We start from the raw sequence: 12,084 nt of genomic DNA on the forward strand, positions 1-12,084 counted from the left end.
ATGTTGTATGTATTGTATATTGTATTCTTACAACAAAGGAATCTAGAGAAAAGAAAATGGTCTAAGAAATCATGAGGAAGATAAAATACATTTACAGTACCATATGTATTTATTGAAAAAAAAATCCACACGTAAGTGGACCCACACAGGTCAAATCTGTGTTGCTCAGAGGTCAACTGTACATGGAAAAATATATGAAGTTTTTCACCCTCTATGTTTCTAAAATTGTTTACTTAATAAAATAGTAAAAAGAGCACTGGTGGGGCCTATTTTTAGGGCATAGCTTTTCTATGGAATTAAAGGCATTAAAATACTACAATTTTAAAATCTGTGACTCCTTAAAATTGATTCATAGGACTGCTAATACTAATGTAAAGCACCTGTGGACTGAACTTCTTACCATAAAAAATGGGGGCCTCTCACACAGCCATGTCTTTGTCCTGCATTGTGGGTGACCTTGGCTCTTAGCCCAAATGTGAGTTGAAATGGGAATGAATGTTGGCAGGAACAAGTAGGAGTAGCAATTGTTAATATTCAATGCCTCGATATATGAATTAAAATCTTTTAAATTTCAAAGCTATCAAAGAAGATAACGTACATGGAGTATAATGACACCTGTGAGGACTCAATAGGTGTCATTTTATAACACCTTTTAGTTATAAATAGCATAGTTAGATTAGCTTTCGGGATGTTTTGCTAGTTACTATCGAGCTGTGCTGGTTAAGCGGATATGAAATATGGGTCATGAACACCATGTTTAAACTAACCAAAGTAACATTAAAAATGTAAAGAATTACATCAGAAGCAACCTGTGCAACCTCAGAAACAAACATTCTGAATCTTTTGAAAGCAAACATGAGTAGGTTTAAGCAAAGTGAATTTAGTAGAAGATAGTAAGCTCATTCTGAAATGCTGGGCCGTTCTTTGAGGTTTAGTTAAATTAACTGCATTTAGTTTTAATTGAACTTTTCTTTTCTTGCTCTGAGAAAGCACCCATTATGTGTTTTGTCTCTAAAAATAAAAAGTCCCTGAATGTTCAGGGGAAAAAATGTCTCTATGTTTTTGAACATTTTTATGGGCACTGACTTTGAGGTGAAGTCTTTTCCTTCAGGAGTTAGCAACAGGCCGAAGAGGTGGGCAGGCTTTGTAGCTGTCTGCACGTTTTTGCCTGAAGAACATAACCTCCTCAGGAACCTGAAGCTTTACAGGGGCTATCACAATCATTTCACCACCCCTCCAATTCCCCAGCCTTTGACAAAACCAGCTAACTTTCTAACTCTATCAACATTTACATCATTAGTCTGCTAGCTATGGAAACAAACCCATTATTACATTACCATTATTACATTAATGGTGAATGTGCATTCGTAGCAATACTTTTGTGGGCTGTAAGTACCACCTATAATGTCTTGTTAGTGGTGTTGCAACAGTTTTGTTCTTAAACACTCAGTGAGGGAGTGATCAAGTTTACCAAGCCCTTCATCTACGCTTGTACTCATCACAGGTGAGTTCTGAAAATGGGATGCCTTCATGCTCGGGAGCATGGGGGGCACCTTGTGAAAACCACTCATGTCTGAGCTAGAGGGAAAAAGAGTTCCGAAAAGAAGCGAGAGGTTAAAATTTGCCTTATTGCTTTGCCACCACAGGGAAATCACCTGTCTCTGAGCACAGGGTTACATGCCGGGTGGTCTTGGTCTTTTCTAGCTGATTCTTGGCTCCAGTCTCTTTTGCATCTTTAAAAATAAGAGTTAATTTTACTCTAATTACGTGTTTAGCATTGATTTAAAAAATGACCAATAGGCAGAGAAGTTTCCATCATAATAAAAGTAAGACACCCTGTAAGAACAAAATTGGTTAAATATTGTGTATTATAAATATTTAAATGTTGTCCATTGTTTACTAACTAAGATACCATATGGGCTTTGGACTCATCTGAGAAAGCTCAGAAGTGTGTGGTAACAAACAGCAACCCTGTCTGGGCAGTTTGTTTCTTATTTACGAATGATCCAGGCAGCTCTGCAGGGCTGTGGCCTCCACAAGTTGGCCCAGTGGTCCAAGGCCAAGTGTCCACTGTTCAAACCAAGCCAACATACTGGTTAATACACTTTAAAATATATTAATTTATGATGGGTTTTGCAGTTCTTTACTAGGCAGTCTAAATTAATGCATTCTTATAGCCAGAAATATAAAATGATCACCATGTATACAAACATATATACGTCTACCTTGAAAAGTTCCCAATTTTCAAGATGATGCACTGAATACACAATTAAATAACCCCACCTCACTAACATAACAGAATCAATGTGAAACATTAATTAAAATAACAGCAGCTATGAAAATAGTCCATTAATATCTAGCTGTAATAACAAAATGGAACAGCCTTTAGTAAATGAGGAACTATGAGAAATTGCCAAGATGGTACCAGAGCGAAAAGATGCAACTCAGGACCTACAGAAAGACTTTTCCTGTGGAAAGACAATTATTAGAAAAATTAGCACCTTATAAAATCTACTGAGTGAGATTTTCCCGTTTAGAGAAAAGCATTAGCTTAAGCCACTGAGGTTTGGAGTGATTGATTATAGCACATTGTTGCAATAAAAGCTTAACTAGTAAAAAAGTAAAAACCAAGTGCTTGGGGGCAAAAAAACACTTAGAAATGCATCAGTTGAATAGATGCTGTGAATTATAAAATAATTACTCACTTCAGTACAATTCCACACTCATTGAGTACCAACATACCATGTAAAACAGGATTCAAAAATGAAGTACTGTATAAATAGTATTAAATAGGTCCTGCAGAAAGATCAATTTCTTGGAAAATTCAGCCATCTTTTAAAAATTCCTTTGGAGAGTGCATTCATGCCCATTCATGTACAGATAATGATTTTGGGGGGTATACTGATTTCTAAAAAGCTTAAGCAGTTAGGTTTCACTATTAAGAATCTAAGTCATCATCATTTCATTCTTCTAATTGTCCAGCTTTTCAGCATTTGCATAAACTGAAGTGTTGAAAACAGTTGATCTGAAAATATTATTGAAAATAGACCATGTGAGAAGAAGCAAACAGCTTCAAAATATAAAACAGAAAACTAAGTGCCCACGTGTGCCTTCCGTTGAGGAGGTGAGAGCTGAAGGTGGGGGAGGAGTTAAATGAAGTACGATGGCGTCTCCCGTTCAGGGTGGATCTTTAAACCTAGTTTCATGTTTGTTCCTTTTTTTCAAAGACAACTTGAATGAAGTATGATTGATACACAGTAAAGTGCACAAAGTTAATGTGTACACTTTGACTTGTTTTGACACATGAACATACTCATGAAGCCATCGCCACGGTGAAGACAGTGAACTTCATCATCTCCACTGCTTCCTCCTGCCCACGCGTATTCCCTTGGCAATCCCTGTTCACTCGTGAAAAAATCAGACTTTCAGGTCGATTGTCAGGCCTGTCCCTTAGTAGGCTCCCAATAAATTTGGCTGAAAAAAACCTAATTCTGGGGAATACTGTGCTTTCTTACTTGTATCTTCATCAGTAATATCTACCCAAGTGTGTTTCAGGCATGCAAGTAGTTACTGTTATAATAGTATTATTATTATCTCTTTTATATAAAAAGGGAAACAAGGGATTAGAGGTATTATGGACAGTATCTGAACTATGTTATTCTGAAATTAAAATCCAGGACCTCATAAAAGTTTGAAGCTGCTTATGAAATACCTGTTGAACGAATGGCTAAAGGGTGGGAAAAAGTTTGTGAGCCCTACTCCCCAACCCTACACAGTTGTAAACCTTTTAACACCAGGAATCATGGTTTTCATATAAATTTTACTGCTAAATAATCATTATAAAAATAGAAATAAAAAAGTAATGTTTGTATCCCTAGAATCTAGTCCATTATTTTTATATAGTCAGTGCTCTGTAAGTCTTACCTGAAACTAAAGCAATTCCTATGAAAAAAGTGAAGCATTTAGATTGTTAAAATACTTTTCAGTTCAGTTTCCTGTGCTTCCTCAACCAGTTGAATCACTCAGAAATGTCTATTTCCTTTTATTTTTATTGAATTTATTGGGATGACATCGGGTAATAAAACCACACAGGTCTCAGGTGTACTATACCATAACACATCATCTGCACATTGCTCCGTGGGCTCACCATCCCTAGTCAAGTCTCTTTTTGCCACCATTATCCACCTCTGTGCCCTCTCCCACCTCCCCCCCCTCACCCCTTTCTCTCGGGCAATCACCACTCTGTTGTCTGTGTGTGTGAATCTTTTTTGCTTAATTCTTTCGTCTTCTTCACCCAACATCCTCCCAACATCCTCTTCCCTCTGACAACTGTCAGTCTATGTTATAAATCTATTTCTACTTGTTACTTTACTTTGTTCATTAGGTTCCATATAGAAGTGAAATCATATGGTATTTGTCTATCTCTAACTGAATTATTTCACTTATCACAATACTCTCCAGGTCCATCCTCATGGTCACATAAGGTAAGATTTCCTTCTTTTTCATGACTGAGTAGTATTCCATTGTGTAAATGTACACACCTATTTATCCACTCATCTGCTGATGAACACTTGGGCTGCATTTGAATCTTGACTGTTGTAAATAACTGCAATGAATATAGGGGTGCATGTATTCTTTTGAATTAATGTTCTGGGTTTCTTTGGATATATTCCCAGAAGTAGAACCACTGGGTCATAAGCCAGTTTCATTTCTAATTTTTGAAAGAAACTCCATACTGTTCTCTGCAGTGGCTGCACCAGTCTGCATTCTCACCAACAGTGCACAAGGGTTCCATTTTTCCACATCCTTGCTAACTTGTTATTTGTTGATTTATTGATGATAGCTTATTTATTGATGACAGGTGTGAGTTGAATCTCATTTTGGTTTTAATTTGCATTTCCCTGATGATTAATGATGTTTAGTATCTTTTCATATGTTTACTAGCCATCCCTATGTCCTGTTTGGAGAAGTGTCTGTTCAGGCCCTTTGTCCATTTCTTAAATTGGATTGTTTGTTCGTTTGTTTTTTTGGTGTTGAGTTGTATAAGTTCTTTATAAATTTTGGCAATTAACCCCTTATCAGATGTATCAGCAAATATGTTCTCCCATTCAGTGGGTTGTCTTCATTTTGCTGATCATTTCCTTTCTTAAACTTTGGGTGGGAGAGGAGGTACTGTGCATAGAGATGTTCCCTCAATCCTTATATTTCAGCTTCCTATGCACTCAACACTTTTTGTAGGACCTCGTGTCTCCAGAGAATCGGCCACTCTCCTCTGTGTCCCTGTGCAAGGACTCTCCTCCGCTCTGAGGAGACAGTGAGCACACTTCCTCCCTCCCAACTTCAGAATATCTATTGCACCTTTCTCTTGCTATTGTCCTTATGGGTTAATGCCTTTCTAATTCCTTCAAGATATGCATTGGAACAGACCCACAAACAGGAAAGGGATTTGAATGCCTAATACCAAGAAGATGACTCATATTCACCACATTTTACAGGTGGAGAAATGCAAGAAAATGAGCTCTTATTAATTGTGGTATTTTCATTCTGATCATGTGTTCTTTTATGAGTTTTTTTAAAACATTAAAAAACTTACTTACAAAAATTTCCATTTGAGGTGACAGTTTAATTTCATTTCACATTCTGAGAAACTGAGGCAAAATGAAGTGAGAAGTTGGAGGATAAGACCTCATCACAGAGTAGGTGTTGTATGTACAATTAGGTGAACAAGTCTACTCTGATGCCTAGAGTCAGTCTTCACGTGTTACCCATTGAAAGTGACTTGCTGGTATAAATTCACTTAAGCCCATATATTTCTGGAAGTAACATCTTTAAAAGTAGTTACTAAAACCAGCATGACTTGGAAGCCCAGTTCCGTGACTTTGAGTCATGCTGTGGGGTTTCCTCAAACTGGGGAGGGGTTGATTTTTATTTGTGATTACAGGAACTTCATATGAACTGAAAACCAGCAGTGGGTGGAGGCACACCCCTGCAGAACTACCTGACCAAGCCACCCCAGGAGAAGGGAGAGTTAGGAAACCTCTGATCTCATCAGTGTGAGTTTCAAGTAGGGAGACGAGATGGCAATTTTGAAGAGTATTTTGAAGGATGAGAAGCAATGAAGTTTGTGGCTCATGTCACAAAGGCCAGGAGAGAAGATACCCAATCTGTGTGCTGTTTAAAGCTTTAGAATGCTCATTTTCCCTTAGAGCACTTTATAATTTTCCTTCATGTTTCTGCTTTCCCTGCTGTGAGCCTAGCGCGCTATCAGGCACATGCCACTCAACAAATGCTTGTTGTATAAACAAATGAGTGTGTGCAAACTTCTTAAATCTGTCTTTAGTCTATACCCCAAATTCCCATTTTCATTGCTTATAGGTTATCATGCAAAAAAGATATGCAAATACGTTAATAAATTGTAATGTTTTCATTATTGAACAAATACCTTTTGTTTTTCTATGTATATTTTAAAACTACTTTAATATTAGTTTTATTTTTTAAGGTAACACATGTTGTAGTTTTTATAAGGGTGTTAAAGTTCTAATAAAGTAGTGCAGATTTCCTCCTAAGTCCTGATCCCCACAGAAAAACATTAGACTTTTTTAGTGCTTTTCTACGGTACTTATTTACATATTTATAAATGGCTTCCTTATCCTGCTATTTCTTTATCTAGCAATATTAAAAATTATCTATTGATTCTATGTTACAATGGTTGAGGCTTTAGTTGTGTTACACACTCACACTTGTATATTCAGACTGTCTTTTCTTCTCCTTTAAAGGTTTTTTTAATTGATTGAGGTAGAGAAAAAAAAACATCAATTTTTGTTGTTCTACTTATTTGTGCATTCATTGTTTGATTCTTGTATGTGCCTGAACCAGGGATCAAATCAAATGGGAATGACACTCTCACCAACCGAGCTACTGGGGCAGGGCCTGTCTTTCCTTATCCCCACCCTCTACATATTGTTATATCATAATTTATAGTTATTCTCCTGTCAGTGTTCCCATTATTCTGATTATGTCCACTTCTTAGCAATGTGGCATGTTATCATTATGTTTCTTTTTTCTCATGGCCTTTCGTTTTTCCTGGAGTTAGTACAATAACTCCCTCCCCCTGACCATGGGTTTAGTACCCTCTGCACCTACCAAGAATTATTCACAAATGCCCCCGCCCAAATGACATTTCAAGTCATACCAGTTGGAATAGTCTAACTGCCATAACAAATAACCCAGAAAATCTCCGTGAGAGTATGTGGTGGTGGTTTGTTTCTTCCTCGTGTCACGGTCTAACGTGTGGCCACTGGGGTTTGTGTGCCCACAGTCAGAGTCACGGGCTTCTTTCCTCTTGGACTTGAATGTCTTCTAGGGCCACAGGGCTCCTCACTGAGTCTTTGTGTCTGGATTTCAATAAGAACAGAGGAAAAGCATGGAGGATCTCATAGGTCGTTTTATGGGAATGGCCTGGAGGGGGCCACCGCTGTGACGCACACACTACTACCCAGCACTCACTTACACGCCTTCCTACCTACAAGGGCTAAGAAATGAAACTTAACGGGGTACCTGGGAAAAGGGGAACATGGAACTGGACGGGCACTTCCGGTCTCCGCCGCACATGCATTCATCGGTTGGTCAAATGGACACGTACGTGAAATAATTACTTTCTTTCCTGTTCGTTTCCTGGAGGCTTTCTTACTGTGATTCGTCCTTCTGCTTCTCGCTAGGACTGCTTCCCAGTTGTTGCTCAGGAGAATCCACTTGATTGCCTTCTCTGTTGGTTCTGCACATCCTGAGTTCCCTCTTTTCCTCTTTCTTGATTTGTAAGTTTGTTTGGGGGAACCTTCCTTAAAAAATGGTATGGGAAGTATATGTTTGAATCCTTGTGTGTCTGAACATATCTTTTTTTTAATTATTTTTAGAGAGAGGGGAGGGAAGGAGAAAGAGTGGGAGAGAAACATCAATGTGTAGTTACCTCTCATGTGTCCCCCACTGGGGACCTGGCCTGCAACCCAGGCATGAGCCCTGACTGGGAATCGAACAGGCGACACTGCTTCACAGGCCCGTGCTCAATCCACTGAGCTATACCAGCCAGGGCTGAACATATCTTTTATCACACTTGGCTAACGTTTGGTCTGGGTATACAACTCTAAGTTCAAAGTAATTTTATTTTTAAAATGTGAACATGTTTAAAGAATCTTCTCAATCCATTATTGCTCTTGAGAAATCTAACACAATTTTCATTCTTTTCCTTTACATGTGATCTGCTCTGTGTTTCTGGAAGATGTTTTAGATTGTTCTCTTTATTTCTGGGCTTCTAGTATTTCAGAATGATGTATACTGGTGTGTTTAATTAATTAATTAATTGAAAAATGATATTCTTTTGGCCTTTAGGGAAAGTTTTGATCCCAAAGACTCAAAGATCCTTCACTTCTGGAGTGGATTTTGTGTTATTTATTTAATTATTTTTTTCATCCATTTCTGGATAAAAGTTGAAAATTTCTTTTTTGGAATTCTCTGGGATTTCCATCAGTTAGAAAAATTTTCCTTTTTCTCCAAATTTTTATGTCTGTATCTTTTTGTTCTATTTTCCTGGAGATGTTTTCAACTTAATCTTATAACCCATCTGCCAATTATTGAATATTTAAAATGGTGAGAATATTTTCAATTTCAAGAGAGTTTTCTTCTGTCATATATAAATTTCTTTTTAACTCATTTTCTGTAGAAGCAGAGTGAAAATGCATGTGTTCCATTCATCTTGTTAAACTGCAAATTAACCTAGTTTATTTTTTCCAGAAAATAAACCTCTGGTCTCCTGGAGGCTGGGTTGAGCAGATGGATGAAGTTATGGTTGGTTGATTGCAAGGTTGTGGGGAAGGACACTTTGGGTCCAGGCGTTCTGTACGCAGACATCTAACCAAACCCCTGTGTCCACCCCACCAGCTGGCCTACTTCAGTGGTGCCTCTCAGCGTTAACCAGGGAGAATCGCCGTGCGTCTTATCCATAACCCTTCCTACAGGTGTGTGGAGGGTTAACTCAAGCCTCCATCTGACTTAGGTTTCTCTCACCATCTATTGTGCTTTATTTTGTCACTTTACTTCTCCTCTCCCTTTTATTTGCCGTTAGGATTCATTGACATTTAAAATACTCATTTATTCTCGTGTCAGAGGAGTTTAGGGAAGGGGAGCTGAGACACGTGATCAATTTGCCATTTTCCACTGGAAACCTCCCATCTACACGCATATCTGTTGACCTCAGTGCTCTATGTACTGAATGGTAAACCTATTGACAAAAATTGTATATCCTCAACTTGTGCTACATGAACTCCAGGCACAGGAAGGCATTTGTTTTTTATTATGTCACATGATGCCATCACCGAGTTTCCATGGGGCTCTTCCTCTCTGTCTCTGTTCCAAGGGGCCTCCACGAAGTGGCCCCAAATCATTGCCTCGTGCCCTCCCACTGCCCTCTCCTCCTCCGCACCCCTCTTCCCGGAGGAAGGACGGGCTCCCTGCCCTGCAGTAGCTCTGCAGCATCGCTGTGTGACACCAGGGCCTCTGAGCCTCAGAACTTGAAAAGCAGGACTTACGTGACAAGTGACTGCAGGAGGGTTGTTCCTGCAAGAGTTGACCTTGTGAGCCCTGGCTGGTGTAGCTCAGTGGATTGAGTGTGGCCTGAAAATCAAAGCGACCACCACGAGCCTGGCCAGTCAGGACCCAGTAGACCTGAGCTCTCGGTTTATGGACCTTCCTGATTCCGGGTACTTTTTGTTGGGACGTCTCAGCCTCAGTTTCTTTATCCTTAAAATGGGGACAATAAACATAGTAGGTGCCTTGCCTGTTTCAAAGTGATGTTGTGCAAGTCAAATGAAATGATATATGGGTAAGGGTGTTAGAAACTGCACTGCATACAGGAATACTAGCTATTTGGATTAATGTGAGTAAACACATGACCTAGGTGAAGAATACAGATTATTATTGCGTAGCACAGAGAGTTATTTTAAATTAATGTCTTATGTGAGGCAGAAAAAGCTTAAGTTTGTTATGTGCAGTCTTTTATCTCTTCCCGGGCCGGTAGACAACACTTGTTATATGCTTAGATATTGCTGATGGATGCAGAATAGACTTATCACAAATATAGACACCAGCACATTTATTTTGAAAACCTACAACCTGAGCATCCTGTACTTTATCCTGGTAGATCAGAATAATTTCTATGCAGTGGACCTGGCTTTGGGAGAATGAAGTAGATAAGTGTTACCAAAGTGATAAATTTATCCAATGCATAGAATCACTATGCACTTCACTGATATAAACTCATTTACCCACAATAACCCCAGGAAGGGGTTTACTATCCCCATTTTCAAGATCAGAACATTGAGGCACAGAATATAGAACTTCTTCCATGTTTCCCTAATAGAGTAGACAGATTCCTGTGGGATTGAGGGTTTTCTTCAACACCCCCTTCTCCACTCTCTTGCTACTCTTCCTGTTTCCTTTTGGTTTGGGGGTCTTCTCCTACCCCCTTCCCCCAACACTTTTCTCAGAGACACTTCCCAGCTAATTCTCCAAGGCGCCCTGTCAAACAATGAAAATTTAAGCAGTCATTTCTCACGGTTTACCAAAATGAGTGCAAGCAACAGGTTTGGAACTTAGATTTCATACAGAGGACTGAACCAGCTGCTACCATGTGTAGACAACCTTGGATTCTTAGAGAGCTCAGTCTGTCTGAAACACGACCTCAAGAGAGCAAGCCAGGAGGATCTCTCTTGTAGACGAATCCCAAGTGTCTAGAACAGGGTCTGACGCATAGTAGGCTCTTAATATTTGTTCAGGAAAGCATGTCCTCCTCATTTATGTTGGTCTAATAGGACCTCTATTTACTAACTTACTGGTCTCTGAAGTGACTAGGAAGCAAAGTTAGCACGGTGCATACTGATTAATGCATTCATATTTACAGATGCTAAGTTTTAAAACGAATTTGGAACTGCCCTTCCATGTCCCCAGGCCTTTCTCTGTTCTTCACCAGCAATTCCTCCCTCTCTGTAGTTAATGAGACATCCCTGGCGGGTGGGGCGGCGGGGGGGGGGGAGGGGGCAGTGTGGAATGCAAAACGTCGGAAGCAGTTCTCAGAGTGCTCCGGGCTCTTTCAATAAAATATATCAAAGAAAACTCGGAGAAATAAAGGACTAAAAATGAGCTGCTGCCAGGGTTTGAAGCCCGGCAGAGGAGAATTTAACCAGGAGCCCAGAGCCTCTGAGTCACCACCGGGAGAGGGCCCGAGGTGAGCTCCGCACAGCCACATCCGTGTTGGGGCTGGAGACACGCCTTCTTCTCACACACTCGCTCCAGATCCAGGCGCGTGTGCGCACTCAGGGGTGGTGCTCCAGTCCTGCCATTCGCCGTCCCGACAGGCAGGGGCCAGGGAGCGAGCCAGAGCCACAGGTTGGAAAAATAAGGAGCTGTCCCCGTGATGGTCGCCCTGTAGAGCAGATCCCGTGTCCCTGCTGGCGTGGAAGCTCAGGAGTTGCAGGGCTTGGGGACCGGGAAGGCAGCCTCTGAAACCTGACACCCAGCCCTCGCAAAGGAAACTTCGCTGGCTGGTGAGTTGGGGAAGCCGGGTTGTTATTGCTGGACCATGTTCCCACCCACTTAGGGTATTCTCGGCGGCCGGCCTTGGAAAAGGAAGTGAGACGTGGACGAGCAGCCGCAGGCCGGCAGACGCGCGGGGAGCCCGGCTGTGCGTGTGAGCTTCTAAGAGCCGCAGCTCCAGCCCAAATCCTGGTCGGAGGACCGACGTGTGCGCGCGCGGGTGGCCTCAGAGGGCTAGCTGGCTGCCTTTTAGTATTTGCATTTCAAACAGCTGGTTGGGATAACCCCCCCCCCCCGCCAAAAAAAAGCAACAAAACAAAAAAAAAACCCGGGCATTGGGAAAGCAGTTTCCTTACATTGGGATCTCGAACAACAACCAAAGAATAATAATGATGATGATCATCATGATAACAGGATGTTTAGAGTTTCATTTAAGGAGAAGTAATTTAGTGAGGCACGCCAGGCAGGTGATAGGACATTCCTTTGCACCTACTCAGGTGA

The 12,084-nt window shown here is 40.6% G+C and overlaps 1 protein-coding gene across 2 annotated transcripts in view; it reads left to right on the forward strand.

The window, feature by feature from the left end:
- RAB27B (RAB27B, member RAS oncogene family) overlaps positions 1 to 12,084 on the forward strand; it is a 124,193-nt gene that overhangs the window by 53,621 nt on the left and 58,488 nt on the right. The window contains exon 1 of one of the 2 annotated variants that reach the window (XM_037034577.1): positions 11,266 to 11,594. The exons of the other annotated variant lie outside the window; for it this stretch is intronic. The gene's annotated coding sequence lies outside the window, so the exon portion shown is untranslated. Of the gene's footprint in view, positions 1 to 11,265; positions 11,595 to 12,084 lie in introns of those variants that run through there. 2 annotated transcript variants of the gene reach the window in all.

This window comes from Sturnira hondurensis, unplaced genomic scaffold, assembly GCF_014824575.4.
Source record: "Sturnira hondurensis isolate 20B ecotype Veracruz unplaced genomic scaffold, ASM1482457v3 Scaffold0001872, whole genome shotgun sequence".
In the NCBI taxonomy this organism is placed as follows: domain Eukaryota; kingdom Metazoa; phylum Chordata; class Mammalia; order Chiroptera; family Phyllostomidae; genus Sturnira; species Sturnira hondurensis.